The sequence below is a fragment of the Suricata suricatta genome, chromosome 2, assembly GCF_006229205.1.
Source record: "Suricata suricatta isolate VVHF042 chromosome 2, meerkat_22Aug2017_6uvM2_HiC, whole genome shotgun sequence".
NCBI classification, from domain to species: Eukaryota; Metazoa; Chordata; class Mammalia; order Carnivora; family Herpestidae; genus Suricata; species Suricata suricatta.
Window position 1 is genome coordinate 1,953,194 of NC_043701.1, and position 8,829 is coordinate 1,962,022.

The following is an 8,829-nucleotide window of genomic DNA, read 5'->3' on the forward strand; positions in this document are numbered from 1 at the left end:
TGAAGGTGCAACACAGGCTCACTCGTGGAACAGGGGCAAAAATGCCATCTCACAAGGTTGTTCCGAAAACAGTCAAGGAAGTGCATGTGGCCAGGCCAGGGCACCAGCCGCCGACGCCTGCCCCGGGGCTCACTGGCTTCTTCCAAATAAAATATGCAAATCTGAGCGTTTTCTTTGAAAAAAATTTTTTTTAATGTTTTTATTTATTTTTGAGACAGAGAGAGACAGAGTGTGAGCAAGGGAGGGGCAGAGAGAGAGAGGGAGACACAGAATCTGAAACAGGCTCCAGGCTCTGAGCTGTCAGCACAGAGCCCGACGTGGGGCTCAAACCCACAAACCTCATGATCATGACCTGAGCTGAAGCTGTACGCTTAACCGACTGAGCCCCCCAGGCGCCCCTGAGCGTGTTCTGTGAACATCAGTCCAGGAATAAGAGAGCTGGTTGGTTTCATGTTTTTTTCTGAGCTTTTGCCTGTGGAGACTGACTGTGTGTACTTTAAGCAGCTTTCTATCATGTGATACGTATTCCTACGTAGACTCCTTGAATTTGCCGTTCACCCCCCACCTTGGGGTTTCTGTCTGTTTGGGGTGAGCCCAGGTTTCCTGGTCCCAATGGTTGCAAATGACTTATAAAGCCCAAGGACAGGAGTTTTACCCCCTTTCTGGCGTGACTGCCGGCTTGCGCAGAGACACCCACCTCACGTTTTTGAGACACGGCTGAGTCTTGATTTGCCATTGATTTTATTGCTGCCTCTCCAAACTTTGTGTGTCAGCTGCCGTCCAGTTGAGCATATTTTATTTTAAAATTTGAGGCTGATCTGGCTGTAATTTCTTTTCTTCATCGATCGCCAGGGTTGGATCAGCACTGAAGGGCTGCCAGGCAAGCGTGCCCCCTCTCCTTACATGTCCTTTCAGGTGAGGGACGTGACCTTCCCGCTGGGAGGAGGCGTTTTTTTTTTCCCCCAGTCAAGGATATGCCTTCTGTCTCTTCATCCAGTCAACCCGTAAAAATACTAAAAAGGAACGTGGACCGGCATGGAATCCTGCCATCCGTACCCTCCTCCAGAGTGATGAGGTCTGTGCACCTGTTCAACGGCGTGGCAGGCGCCTCGTAGGAGCACTTGTCCATCACGCCCTTGGCTTCAGGTATCAGCAGTTATTTAATTAATTTGTTTCAATCATGATTCTTGGCCTTATCACAGAGAGTGGTCACATGTCTTCCGCATGTTAAGAAAAGCCTAGATAGTAATCTTGGGGGATAGTGTGGTGATGTTCTTGCAAAGAGCAAAGGCAGAGACGTTACCGTTTCCTTCTGTCCTGCCACAAGGGCCATGTCACGTACAATAGCATCACCATCGTGACACATTCCTTTTGAAAATGAAAGAGCAAGTAAGTAAAACACGAGGCTCGTGACGCCTACAGCCTTGTGCCCTGTGTGTCCCGACAGCCCCTGGGACAGAGTGTGCAGACAGCTGCACCCACAACGTGGGGAGAGGCGGTCACCTCTGAGTTTCGAAACAATTACCTTGAGTCACACTGCAGCATCTTCAACGAGAGAAGTCACTTAAAATCCACTTTCCGAGTCTTGCTCTCTGAACAGCAACATGGGGAAGATACAGAGGCTCTTCCTCTTAACTCTTGGGTAAATGTTGTATTTTGCTAATTAGAATATTTTTTTCTCCAGGGCGACTGTTCAGCAGAGTTTTACTCTCCTCTTCTATAGGTCTATGAATCGCTTGTTATTTCTGCATCTTGAAGGATATTTAAGAATATGACCACATTATATGAAGATCTAATTCAATAGAAAATATTGTTTTCTATGGTCAGATCTCAATTATTCAGATCTTCTGCACCCAAATTTCAGTTGCATGAAGTTGGGTCCTGTTTTGAGCCACATGTTGCATGAATTTTAAATCCTTCAACCACTTGGTTTTTATCAGAGAGAAGGTCGAATACTCTAAGTGGCTGAAGAGCTGGCATTTTCCTGAACTTCCTTACATAGTTATAATTACCCAAGACACGGAGAGACATCCGGTCCCGGGGAACTGGTCCTCCAAACAGGTCAGCGAGGAAGGGCCCGTAAGCCAGGGAGCCCTCTGAAGGAGGAAGCGGACAGACACGAACCGGGGCCCAGAGCATGCTGGGAGGCCCCAAGGACAGTGCTCCGCTTTCCAGCCTCTATTCCTGTTCGTACCCTTGTCCTTCATTATCAAAGATGCCGCCGCCGCTGCTGACATTGTCGTTTCCTCGGCCAAGATGTCCATTTAGCGCGTACTTAGAGTGCATTTTGCTTTGCCTGCTCGCGTGGTGAGGCTGAAAGCTGGCTCGAATTGCAGGCCATGCTCTGAGCTCTTGGATGGTTCTGGGAAGGCATTCTGAAAAGTGAGCCACGTGACCACCCATCCAATGTCAACTGGAGGCAGTGGCAATAAGAAGGTGGGGAAACTCATTTTCCTTTTAGAGATCTCAAAATACTTGACCTTGTTTTTGAGTTTATCACAGGAAGCAAGCCCTGTCTCACACGTTTGAAACCAGCCAGGGAGTTTACACCGCAGCCCCTGAGGACGCTCTCTCGTGTGTGTGCACCCCACATCTGTCCTCAAGAAGTGTGCAGTCTGGCAAAAACAGCCCCACTGCATCCACCCCTGAACACAGGCGTACGGTCGTCCCCCGCAAGGATCAGAGGGGCTCTGCCCAGCGCAGACCGAGGGGCGGTGGCCGGGAGGTGGCCTGACTCTAGCGTCAGCTCTCCGGAAAACATACAGATGGGTGATGGCGAGCACGCACATGTGAACCCTGGAGTGCAGTTTGGGGGCTACGTGATTCAAAACTGATACGAGAGGCTGCAGAGGAACATTCTCCAGGTTATCACATAACACCCCGGGTGACAATTAGATGTAGCAGAGGTGCCCGGGTGTCACTGAGGGCACTGGCAGGGCACAAGAGGCTGGAGGGCAGTAGGACTTGAAGAAGACAGCGTGTGGAGAGCACACACCACCGAGAAGTCAGGAGGTGGAGCAGACGAGGGGACAGCCCGGGGCTCAGCTGCGTTGGCGTTGACGCGAGGAGGCCGTGTCCAGCGCACAGCACCAGGGCCTTCGGAATTGCTGGCACTCGCCGAGCCTGGGCACAGCCTGCGTCCGCTGGCGGATGAGTGGGGAAATCGGAGTGATTCAGTCTGGGTGTGCGGTGGGGCACGGCCACTAGAAAGGAGACCCTGGCGCTCGCAGGGCCGTGGACGGACCTGGAGGACACTGTGCTAAGTGAAATAAGCCAGACGCAGGGAGACACCCCCTGCATGGTCTCCTTTATATGTGGAACCAAGAAAAAACAAGGTCCACCTCCTACAACTCCCCATACACCCCGTAGATGCAGACAGTAGGACTGTAGCTCCCAGGGTCCCAGGGAAGCCGGGGAGCTGGGGAGATGCCGTCCAGAGGTCCAGGCGTGGCGTGGGGACAGCCGTCAAGGACGCCGTCCGGATACCGGGAATTTGCTGAGAGCGCCCAGTCAGGTGCTCCCGCCACCCACACAACAGTCAGCTGTGTGAGGAGATGGGTGTGTGAATTAGCCCGACAGAAGTGGCTGTTTCACTGCGCGTGTCCATTCACCGCGATCTGTATACACTTAGAGTAAAACTAAAAAGTAAAGTAAAGTAACACTCTCAGCCTTGATAGCAAAAGAGTTTGGGCGACCAAACCTTCCTGTCCAAAAAGCCACACCATTAAATATACGCGTAACCACCTTACGTGATCACAATATGTGACTAGGCTATTGCAGCGGGTGTGAACCTGTGATCAACATTATGGACTGTAAGAGAAAACAACAAGCCGGTGGGAAGCGGAGCTTGTACGTGGTGGTGGAGAGATTCGTGGACGGACTGCGCTAGCCTCGAGAAAAGTCTCTGAACCACGAAGAGCCGACTCTGCGCAGTTAGCCGACCGGCCAGGTGCCTCCGGAATTACGGTGATCTGACGTGGCTGAAGCACAGGCGCATTTCTGCACACCTCTGCTCGCTGAGACCTTCCTCTCTCACGTCCTGATTTCTCTGGCATCTGGAGGGGCGGCGCGGAGAGACCCATGGCGACTAGAGACAGAAAACGGGCCTCGCCGGTGGCAGCTGGGGTTGTGGCCGCTTTTCTCCACTGTGTGTCTATAGCCCATTCATAAACATCTGTTTGTTTCCTGGATTCCTTGAAATTGCTTTTAGGAAAACGTTGCACAAGAGATGTTTTACTTCAGTTTCATGCAGGACGACACTTCCTAGGAGTCAGCCCTGTGGCTGGGCTGGGAGGTGCAGGGCGTCGGGGCCTGTTGGGGGGGGGGGGCGGGCCGCTGGCCACACAGGACGGGCACCGGGTCCCTCGGCGGGCTGCGGGGAGGCCCCAGGAAAGACCACAGTCGTTTCCAGGGGCGAGGAGGTGTTCGCCCGGTAGATAGATGGGAGCAGGTGTGTGTGCATGTGCACGCGCTTGTGGGGTGCACTTGGGGGCGACTGGGGTAAGACCTGGGCCCGGGAACCGTGCAGATACATGAAGCTGGCACAGCAGTGAGAGGCGGCGAGTGCCGAGGGTGGAGCCAGAATGGGCCACACGGTTGGGTTGGCCTCTGGGTGGCCAGGGCCCTTTCAAGGACAGTTTTTATGTAGGGAACTGACAAGGTCAAGTTGGTATTTTGGATCCTTCTTTCTGATGGGCAGTTATTAAAGGTAATGAGACTGTGCGAAAAAGAGACAGAGGGACAGAGGTGCAGGCCGTGGGACCTTTGAGGTGGCCTGGACGGGGCCGGACTAGGAGTTCATCTAGGAAGTGGTGGTGGGATGACTGGAAGGGCTCAGTTTACAGAACGTACCGGAAGGTTCCACGAGCCACACTTGATGAGCTGACTGTGTGGTAGTGAGCGATCGCATCCTCAAAAGTATGAGCGTCTATTTTCTCTGATTGGTATGGTTTTGAGTGCAGGTGAGTCCTGCAGATCCTTTTCCTAAGTAGTCTGGCTGGAAACGGTTTCCTTTTACCCCCTCTCTGACTGTTAACCAATTTGCTTTTGTTCCTGTGACTTCAATAAGCACTTACAGCAAAGCGTTAAAGGCCTCGGAATCGTGTCAAAAGCGCAGGCGTGCACCGTGCTGTGTGCAGGCTGGTGGGGGCGTGACCAGCGGCGTTCAGTCTGTCCCCTGTTGTCCAGGGTCCAGGGAAGCACGCGGCAACTTCCTGTCTTTATGAAGTGGATGTCGACGTTTTTAATTAAGAACAACTTCAAACATACAGAGAAGAGAATCAAATCCTAAAGGCTGCACTTACTAAAATGACCTATGACCTGTGCTCAATAAAATGTCTCCCTGTTTTCTTCAGTTCTTTTTCTGCTGAAACATTTTAGAGTAAATGGAGGCAGAATGATCGTTTATCCCTTCTTCCAGCTGTGTTCCTAAAGCACACGGACAGGCCGCCTGCCCGCCATGGCAAGCAGTCCACGCGTAATGCTGCCTGGCCTCGGACGCTTCCGAACATCCGCCTCAGTTTCCCTGGCACCTCTGAGGTGTGCTTCACGGCTCGTGTGGGATGCGGGTGCTGAGCGCTCCCTGGGATGCCCCCTCCACGGCTGCTGTGGCCAAAGAAGTAGGCTGTCACGTCCGAGGATAAGGGACCAGGTGTGATGAGGCCCCCTGATTTGTGGCTCTGATCACGCATAAACAGCCGGCTGGTGAGTTTCCGGTAGCTTCTCCTCCGCTCTGACCAGAGCCAGGCGGCACGTGTGGGAGGCGCCCCGGGCGCGGGTCCCCGGACGGCCTGAGGGACAGAGTGTGGCTCCCAGAGTGACGGGAGTTTCCTGTGCTCTGGGTTAATCTACTGCCAGTGGCTGCTCTCAGTGTTGTTAAGAGAACGGTTCGGACCGAAAGAACATAAAACATGGGGGAAAATGAACTCACCCAAATGGCATCAGTAACTTAGGATGAAGTAATTTAATATATTTTTAAGAAATTGGTATAAATTGAAGAGCCTGGGGGGCTCAGTCGGTTGAGCATCTGACTTGGGCTCAGGTGATGATCTTGCGGTTTGTGGGTTCAAGCCCCGTGTCGGGCTCCGTGCTGACAGCTCAGAGCCTGGAACCTCCTGCAGATTCTCTGTCTCCCTCTCTCTCTCTTCCTGCTCATGCTCTGTCTTTCTCTCAAAAATAAATAAAAATGTAAAAAAATTAATAACTTACCAAAAAATGGCATAAATTTAAGAACATATGAAATATTTTAATAATTATTATTTAATAACATTTTAATAATTAATATTTTAAAGTAATTCCAGTTTTTCATTACTTCTTAATCATAATGATATTATGTATTATTAAATGTTAAATTATTTTAATCTGATAGCACTGAAATCGATTTTATGTTAACTTTAATATTAATGTTTAAATAAATAACAAACTAATTTAGAAATAAATTAGAAATATACAAGCGTAACATGAATTTTAGAAATTATAAAGGTTTTGTACTAGAAAAACCAAGTTTTTTAGGTAAAATGTTTATTTATAGCTAGAATTTCTTTGTTCCTAGCAGAAGTTTTAGACTTTTTGGGTTTTTTTTCTCATCTGATTTACATGGTCCTTTTCATCACGCAAAGAATTGTTCACACCTGACTGGTTTATAGTCATTCTCTGAATATCAGGAGGAGAAAACAACCAGACTCAGCTTGACCCAGAGATTCAGCACAATCCCAACCAGAATTCCAGCCCGATATTTTGTGGTATCAACAAACTGATCCTACAGTATTGAAGAAAAGAGTCAGAGGGCTGGCACTACCAGACTTATGAAATATTTCATATTTCGAATTGTTATGTCTTTTTATTAGTGGTTTCAAAGGGCTGTACGAGGGATCATTACCACCGCCAACTTCATGAGGTTCTGGAGCCAGAAGATATACATGTTTATCACCACGTGTGATGATCACGTCTAATTCTATAATAAAGTTCCACGTGAGAAGTAGGAGTTTTAATATCAAAATTCGACTTCGGGCAAACTTGGGAGCACGCATCCATTATGAGAAGGGAAGCGTTCCTTATAAATTCATAACCCATAATTGACCTTGGTCTTGAGGCTTGGCCATCGGTTTTCAAAGTCCTGCTCCCCACCAGTCAGGGAGGGCGGATGGTGGGACCAGACGAGGGGCTCTGGACTGGCCACCAGCGCCATCCGCTCTCGGACGCGGTGACGATGACGGCGGGGAGGCAGCGGCTGTGCGTGACGCGCCTCACGTTCCGTTTCAGTGTCGCCTCTTTAGACTCGATGCTTCCCCTGGGACACAGGTCGGTCCCTCGTTGCCTCCCGGGGACAGTGGGCTCAGCGTTCAGCTGTGTGCTGGTCCTGCTTCTACTGCTGACAGATCCGCCTCCGTGGCGGCCACCATCTCTCTGGACTCCCACACCACTGTGCACGGGAGGACCACCGGTGAGCCTGCAGACCCCACTCGGACCCCTGTGAGTATTTGCGAATATTTACAGATATTTCACTTACATTTAGTTGTCACCTGTGATGCCCCTTTCCTGTTTCCTTCTGGAGGGTCGTTCACCTCAGTGCCAACCCCTCACCCCCGTGCATGTTTCCCGTACCTGCTGGAGAATAGGAGACCCCTTGCAGAGCCAGATGTGAAAGCAGTGACCATACTCTTGTTAATTCTACCACTCACCACAGAGCACGCCGGAGGCCACACGTCCTGCCCTGGCTGTCGAGTAGTCACGGTGCAGGAGGGAGGGAGCAGTAAGCTGGCGAGAGCCGCCAAGAACCAGCCCAGGCCCGACAGGAGGCTCGGGGAACGTCAGAGGCCACAGCAGTGACAGGACCGACACCACCACCACAAGCCCTGAATTGGGAGCTAGAGACGCAGGTCGTGGGTCCTTCTGGACCGGGTCACGTAGAGCTTTCCTCCTGGTGGGAAACCGGCCGAAGCGCACCTTCTCTCCAGGGTTAGTCGAGGTCCAGTGAGGGGGTGTGGTGGCTAAGAGCGCTCGGATGGATGCACGGGGCCGGTCCATTCCGCAGGACGTCCGTCCTCCATTGGAAAATCATCAGAGCAAAGAGAGCTTTCCTTACCCTTGGATTCAGGGCCGTCAGAAGCCTCTGACTGAACGGAAGCCCTTCCAGCAGCGACATAGATAGCATGCCTTTGGAGTCTCGTCTCTCTGGGCCCGTGTCTTCATGTGAAACCTCGACGGGGGCGCCCAACGGGCAGGGCCTGCGGGATGGAAACAGCAGGAAGTGTCCCCGCCGGAACTTACAGGCTGAAGCAAGTCTGCTGTGCACACAGAAGGCCTTTGAGTCCCTGCCTGGCCTTTGGCTGTTCCTCCTGGGACAGAGACAGACGCTCGCTCCCCGGTGTGCGTGTGCAGGCCTCTGTCAGCGGTGGCACGTTCACACACCCCAGCCATTCCAGGAGACAGTTAACTTGTGTGTTTTAATAAAGACGTGCGTGTTCAGACTTGCTCTGCCCGCGCTCCCATGTGGAGCCGGCAGCGGGGACCCAGCCCGGAAGGCTGCACGTGGGCATTTTCGCTCCTCAGCTGCGCTGTTTAACTCTTCACTCATTCCCCACCTCCTCAGATCACCTCTAAACACCAGCACGTCGCTTACCAGGTGGAGGCCCAGATAATCTATTAAATACGTGTTCGTCTTCCAAAAATCGCGGCTCCCGTGGGAGCCTGGCCCGCCCGCTGGCACAGAGACGGCCAGTTCCGTCCCCCGCGAGGCGAGGTGGGGCAAGGCTGGGTGTCTGTTGTTTTGTACCAGTCTCCGGGTCCTCATTACGACCGCCACGGAAATACCCTTCGGTTCTGCGAGCA

At 51.8% G+C, this 8,829-nt stretch overlaps 1 long non-coding RNA gene across 3 annotated transcripts in view; it reads left to right on the plus strand.

Annotated features, from left to right (window-relative positions):
- Positions 1-8,549, plus strand: part of LOC115276937 — a 15,830-nt gene extending 7,281 nt beyond the window's left edge. Inside the window, exons 2-4 of one of the 3 annotated variants that reach the window (XR_003902129.1) lie at positions 998-1,146; positions 7,261-7,470; positions 7,685-8,549. This is a non-coding gene — a long non-coding RNA (uncharacterized LOC115276937). Of the gene's footprint in view, positions 1-997; positions 1,147-5,068; positions 5,354-6,845; positions 6,977-7,260; positions 7,471-7,684 lie in introns of those variants that run through there. The other 2 variants (XR_003902127.1, XR_003902130.1) reach the window with 2 other exon arrangements.
- The last annotated feature ends 280 nt before the right edge of the window (positions 8,550-8,829 follow it).